A 7,517-nucleotide genomic window follows, 5' to 3' on the forward strand; every position below is an offset into this window, starting at 1 on the left:
CCCCGTTTCTACATTTTTCAACATTACTCTCAATAAATAATGCACATTTTATATTAAATGTAAAAAATTTACTAAATTTTATGGGATATTTTTGAGAACTGAAATTATTTACATTTTATTACATTATTATTTTACAGTATTTTAGATATTTATTTCTGTGAATATAAATATTGTGTAAAATAAGTGTTCATTTTCATACAGCATCTTAAAAAAAAATTTAAAAATTGAAATAAAGTAATTATAAAATGTATTATGTAGTCAAATTACATTAAAATTAAATAATTTTTATAATTTTTTTTATTTTAATTTTATTAATTGTAATAATAATAGATTTCAATATAATAATTATTATAAATATATAAATATAAATCACAAAACCCTTTTACTACCTGAAATAACCCTTTCCTTATAAATTTATTTTTATCATAAAATTAAAAAAAAAAAAAAATCATAAAACTTGACCAAATTGTGTAGCCCTGCAAACAAGCACAGAAAGAATAAAAATTAATTAAAAATGAATTATATTGAAGTGATAAATTAAATTTAATTAAATTGTAAATGTTGTTTATTTTCTACTTTTTTTTGTTATTTACAATTTTATTTTTTAATAATCAATAAAATATCATTATTATTTATTTAAAATAGCTTTTGATATAGCTATTGTATAACTTTAGATTTTTTATAGTCATATAAATTACAAAACTTTTTTACTACCTGAACTAACCCTTTTATTATAAATTAATGTTCTTTTGTTTTTTCTTTACACTGTTATATATTGTAACATCTCAATAAGATTAATCAAAAAAAAAAAAAAAAAAAAAAAAAAAAAAAACAGAAAATTGTATAGCCCTACAAAAAAAATAAAATAAATAAATAAATAAATAAATTATATTGAACCAATAAATTCAATTAAATTATAAGTGGTTTTCTATTTCTTTTTTAAATTATAACAAATTATTTGTATTATTAATTATTAATTTAAAATGATAACTTTTTGATAATTAATACATTTTTGATAATTATTGTATAATGTTTATTGATTTTTATAACCATATTCATATATAAAAAACAAACAAAAAAAAACAAAAAACAAAATCACAAAACTTTTTTACTACCTGATATAACCCTCTCTTTATACATTTTTTTTTTTTTTTTTTTTACAGTGTTATATATTGTAACATCTCAATAAACAGATTGATCATTTAAAAAATAAATAAATAAATAAAACATTGACCAAACTGTGTAGACAAGCACAGAAAGCACAGAAAGAATAATTAAATAAAAAAGAATATTAAACCAATAAATTAAATTAAACTGTAAATGTTTTTTTAACTGTTTGTTTTTTTCAATAATAATCATTATTATTATTATTTATTTATTTATTTATTTATAATTATAATAGCTTTTTTAAATATAATTATTGCATAACACTTCATTTCTTAGTCATATTCATATACAAAAATTACAAAACTTTTTTTACTACCTGACATAATCCTTTCTTTATAATTTTTTTCTTTTTCTTCCTTTTCTTTTTTTACAGTGTTATATATTGTAACATCTCAAACAGATTAATCATAAAACAAAAAATGTAAAAAGCTCTACAAAAAATTGCATAGCTCTACAAACAAGCACAGAAATAATAAAGAATTAAATTAAAAATTAATTATATTAAACTGATAAATTAAATGGTAAGGGTTTAATTTTTACTCTTTTTAATAATAATAATAATAATAATAATAATAATAATTTACAATTATTATTATTATTATTATTATTACTATTATTATTATTATTATTATTAATAATAATTTACAATTATAACTTCTTTGATAATTGTGCACAAGCACAGAAAAGGGGAGCTTTATAAATAAATAAATAAATAAATAAAAATAAAAAAACTAAAAAGAACCACACATTTTAAATCAATCACAATTTTTAGCAAAAAGATTTTTTTCCTCAAACAGTGCTGTATTTATTTAGCAATAAATATCATCTTTATATTGCCCACCTGCTCTTTAAAATTGGAATCAGCCATTAAAATAAAACCCACAATGATCAACCACACACGCTGAAGTGAATTTATACAAACACCCGGCTGTGCTTCGTGATCAGACCTGCCGTGACCTGTGATGATGTAACATCATCAGCCCAACGAAGATCCGCCGTAGACGCCACGTTTTCACACCAAACGTCTATAACCGGTGAAATCTAAGCAGTAAAACAGCGCCGGCCCACTGGGTTTAATTCAAACAAGCCTACAGCCGCCAAAGCCAGACCACACAGACAAAATGAGCACTTTCCCACACGCAGGCTTTTAGAAATCCCACCCAAAACACACATCGGGCCCTGTAATGGCTTTCTCTCATTACGCCGCAGTATAAATGACTCCTGTAGCTGCTGACACTCAATAACGCCGACACGCTCCCAAAGAACCGCTTATCAGACACACGATACTCACGATATCACAACACACACACGACGATTAAAGACCGACGCGCTGGACGGCCAAAAACCAAGAGGTCAGAGCAGATCCAAGGACGAGGATGACAAATCTGTGATCAGCTGCTACGCAAACAGCACAAAAGTCATATTACAGCTCACCAAGAAATATTATACACCTCTGTTTAATAAACGTACACAAAAACTAGTACTGCAGTACTAAACCAGTACTCTAAACCAAAGCCTGAGCTCTTCTCATGGGAAAATCAGCCTTTAAATCACACAGCGCTCATTAACGCATGTGAAACGCAGAGTTTAAGTAAAAATGTTTACCTTGAAAGCTGAAATGTGACATTTATTCAGTGGTTGGATCTTTTCTCACATCCCAAAATTCACTTTGAACGCTTTTAAAACACTTTCAAAACATTTTTTCAAAGCCCCAACTTTTGACTCGGGGGCGGGGCTACCTGCGTGACTGACCAATAGCAGGCGAGGTATTATATATATAATAGGCGAGGTATATATTATTATATATTCATTTAAAATGATAACTTTTTGATTTATTGCATAACTTCATTTTTTATAGTCATATTCATATATACATCACAACTTTTAACGCTTTTAAAACAGGTTGGAAACATGGACTTGCTTGTAAAGCGGCCCAACCTCGGACTCAACCAACTGCGTGAGTTCGGGGGCGGGGCTACCCATGTGACTGACCAATGGCAGGCGAGGTGTTTGGGGAAACCGTTTAATAACAATTATTATATATTCATTTAAAATTATAACTTTTTAATTTATTGTAAAACAAAAAATTTTATAGTCATATTCTTATATCCATAAAACTTTTAACGCTTTCACGTTCAAAACGACTTGCCTGTAAAACTTCGGACTCAACCAACTGCATTCGGGGCGGGGCTACCTGCGTGACTGACCAATGGCAGGCGAGGATTTTTGGGGAAACCGTTTGACAACAATCATTATGTTTCCAGTTAAGTTTAATTACACAAACATTTCAACTTTGAAAACACTATAAAACAACACTTTTTCATTGGGAACGGACCCTTCAGCTGTACTCACAACAATCACAAATATTTAGCCATTAAATGAAAACATCAGCCAACGAAAATCGGTTTAATCGCGAACCGATTGCTAAAAACCGATTGTCTTACCTCAGTCTGCAGATGAATGAAGCTCCTTATGGATTTATGATGTTCAGATCTCTCAACATCTACAAGAACAGTCAAACAGAATATTTCGTAAGACTTGATGGGGAACAATAAATCATATCCCTAGGAGTTATGCAATATGATTTAATACAGAACCGGTAAAACGCCTTCAGGAATGATCCCTGATCAAACCGCAATCCTTCAACATGTCAAGAAACTTTCACTAATAATCTAAACAACGAGTTTGATTTGCTTGGTTTCATTACTAATCAAAATGCATCAGTACGCTTGAAAATCTAAATGTTTCAAGTAACCAAAAGACTTTTACAGACTTGAATATGAAGTCTCTTACCAAGTCTCTTAATATTCAAATACAGTTGAATCCCTTACTCGGATGTTTCCCCGTCCATCACAACAAACGTATTTCATTTTCCTTAAACTAGTACCGCTAAAACTAAATGCTGACAACTCCTTGTGAGAATGATTCAGTGAGACATTCAGAGTTACAGTTACAGAGACTGACGAGAAAACGCCGAAACTTTTGCAAACAAACGCAGGCGAGCGACCCGACATCTGCAATCTGCTCGCGAATCCCAGACCCGACAGTGATTTTATCGATAAACACGGCGAATTAAACCCTAAAATTCTCCGTGAGCGCGTCAGATTGGCGTTCAAACACTCACCTTCATTCACGAGCCTCTAAAGTCCGTCAGAAAGCGGCATGAGCTTCTCACAAAAGTCCGACAGACGGGGAAACATCTAGCGATCAATTACTCGATGCCGTTTGTACTGGGAGATTATACGGACTCCTTCTGCCCAACTCAAGGAGGAAAGCTGGTTTTCTTTCCTTCAGAGTGTGAGTGAGTGTGTGTGTGTGTGTGTGTGTGTGTTTTGAGGCGCACAGGCTCCAACCACTGACGCCTCAGAGTAATACACCTCAATACAAGCCTCACCATCCGAAACACACCTTCAGCACAAATGATCATGAAGTAAATAGAATAAACCAAAGGCGTAGAATGAATTAGTCCCTACTATCCAGCGACTAAATTGTCCCTAGCAATCATTTTGATCAAACAATTAAATATATCCGAGGTAGCCGAAGTGTTTAACGTGTGCACAGTTTGACTTGATGATTTTGCTGTGTTGTGTTCATCTGCTTCTCCCATTTGCTCTTTTTACTTTGACTATCACTCTATATACACTAATACAATCAGATACAACAATCATTCCTCCAATGATAAATGTACAGTGTTGGGAAGGTTACTTTGGAAATGTAATAGGTTACGGATTACAAGTTACTTGAATTAAAATGTAATAATAACAATACCAGGATGACAGAATTAAGAAACTGTCCACATAATATTGAATTAAGGTTTAATATTTTAGTAGCTAACCAAACGCAAAGCTTGCGCCAAGAAAAATTATCAAGCACTGACTTAAGTTGCCCCGAAAGAGTCTGAGCTGTGTAATAATTTAATTTAAAGCACAGCGACCACAAATTCAGACTTTTTTTTTTTTTTTTTACATACATCTTTGGGCTTTTTATGCCTTTTATTGTGATAGGACAGTAGAGAGATGACAAAAAAGAGCTGTGAGGAGAGAGGGGAGCGGGTTCGACAAAGGACGTCGAGACGGGACTCGAACTCGGGTCACCGTGAGTGCAGTTGCGCTATATGTCATAACAAGACCATAACATAAATAACATCATAACAAGAAATAGTTTAATAGCTATGATACTGGGTTTGAAATCAAATGTTTGCATAGTTATGACAGAAAACACCAGCATCTAACAATGCCTTGGAAAAAACAATCTTAAAAATAAAGTTTATGCATAAACCCAAATAGGAAATAAAACAGTTATCGAATAAGCATGTGTCCTGTTCTGTGTCCTAAACTCCTGAAACATTGGTGTCTCATTTTAGAGCAGTCAATGCAATTAAAAATAAGTCAATTGAATCTGTAAGTGGGGGTGGGTGTGTGAAAAAATTCAGATGTAACCCCCTTTGTAATCACTGGCATTTTTCAAAAGTAACTGTAATTTAATTACATATTTTTTTCTCAGTAACTGTAACTAATTACATTTATTTTGTAATTAAATTACGTAATTCCGTTGCATGTAACTAGTTACTCCCCAACACTGTAAATGTAACATTGATTTAAATGGTATGAAGTTTCTGGATGATTTCCTATTGAACACAGTGCTCAAACTCGATCGTAATGCACAATGTTTCCATCTGTATTTTGAGCTGCAGCTCGTTATAAGTGTTTACTCTAGCAGTAACCAGTTCCCAAACCTTTTCGTAGATTTGTGTTGGATGTTATCTTTGGAATGAAAATATTGAAATTTTATTTGTAAACGTCAATTTTTTTTCGCTTTCGTTAATGTGTTAAACCTAGCGAGCTAATCCAGTAGGCCTAGTAGTGCTGACAGTCTCCTGTAAATAGGGCGGAAGACGCTAAAAGTGGAGGGAAGTGATTCAAATGAGTGAGTCACTTACGCTGGAACGGCTCTGATTGATTCAAACTCGTGACTTAGATCATTTATTTCAAGCGATTCCCCAGCAAAAAAAAAAAAAAAACAGATCAAAAGAGACGTTTTCGAATTTCGACATTGCTTGTCATAAAGCACGTATGGGTGAAACGGAGCTTTTTAAAACTCCGAATCATTTAAACCATTGCGTCGCAAAATGATTCACTGTCGGATCGCGAATCATTTGGTTTAGTTTGGAGCGGGTTCGCAAATCATTTCGCGAATTGAATGATCCGCGCTCCGAGTCCTGATCTAAAAAATAATGGTTCGCGAATCATTATTCAGGTTAGGGCTTCGGAATGCGTATCGCGAATCATTTGATTTAGTCGGATCTTCGGAGCGGGTTCGCGAATCATTTCGCGAATTGAATGAACCGCGTTCCGAGTCCTGATCTAAAAAAATAATGGTTCGCGAATCATTATTCAGATCGGAGCTTCGAAGCGCGCATCGCGAATCATTTGATTTAGTCGGATCTTGGGAGCGGGTTCGCGAATCATTTCGCGAATTGAATGATCCGCGCTCCGACTCCTGATTTGAAAAAGATGGTTCGCGAATCATTATTCAGATGGAGGCTTCGGAATGCGTATCGTGAATCATTCGATTTAGTCGGATCTTGGGAGCTGGTTCGCGAATCATTTTGAATCATTTCGCGAATTGAATGAACCGCGCTCCGAGTCCTGATCTAAAAAATAATGGTTCGCGAATCATTATTCAGATCGGAGCTTCGAAGCGCGGATCGCGAATCATTTGATTTAGTCGGATCTTTGGAGCGGGTTCTTAAATCATTTCGCGAATTGAATGAACCGCGCTCAGACTTCTGATTTGAAAAATGATGGTTCGCGAATCATTATTCAGGTTAGGGCTTCGGAGCGAATCATTTGGTTTAGATCGGAACTTTGTAGCAGGTTTGCGAATCATTTCGCGAATTGAATGATCCGCGCTCCGAGATTTGAAAAAAATGGTTCGCGTTTTTTTTTTTTTTTTTTTTTTTTCTAATTTCTTTTTTTATTAAACAGTTAAAAATATCAAACCATTAAGGCAGTACATATAATATAATTCAAAACATATATATATATATATATATATATATATATAAATACATACCCAACATGAAGTTACTGAACTTTACAGATCAAGCCTTTGGTTTTTGAGCTGCTCTACTGACCATTTGAATTCATTAATGCTATTCTAGGATTCATTTACAGAACAAATTTTGTTCAGGGCATTAAACGGTTTCGCTGTTTTGAGAGCTTCTGCTTCAGTGCAGGAATAAAAAGCACCGATTCACAGCATGAATCCCTGGAGTCGCTTTATTTTCGCTCAGCAGATTCTTTCAGCTCTCCTGTGTGAATTTAAAGTTCATGTGATGCTGACTGAGA

The 7,517-nt window shown here is 33.1% G+C and overlaps 1 protein-coding gene across 1 annotated transcript in view; it reads right to left on the minus strand.

Moving 5' to 3' along the window:
- The window catches only part of bmpr1bb (bone morphogenetic protein receptor, type IBb), a 121,259-nt gene extending 116,769 nt beyond the window's left edge, over positions 1-4,490 (minus strand). The window contains exons 1-2 of the mRNA XM_051121284.1: positions 4,292-4,490; positions 3,612-3,670 (exon numbers count right to left, since the gene is read on the minus strand). The gene's annotated coding sequence lies outside the window, so the exon portion shown is untranslated. The remainder of the gene's footprint in view (positions 1-3,611; positions 3,671-4,291) is intronic.
- Positions 4,491-7,517: the final 3,027 nt, after the last annotated feature.

This window comes from Labeo rohita, chromosome 10, assembly GCF_022985175.1.
Source record: "Labeo rohita strain BAU-BD-2019 chromosome 10, IGBB_LRoh.1.0, whole genome shotgun sequence".
Lineage (NCBI taxonomy): Eukaryota > Metazoa > Chordata > Actinopteri > Cypriniformes > Cyprinidae > Labeo > Labeo rohita.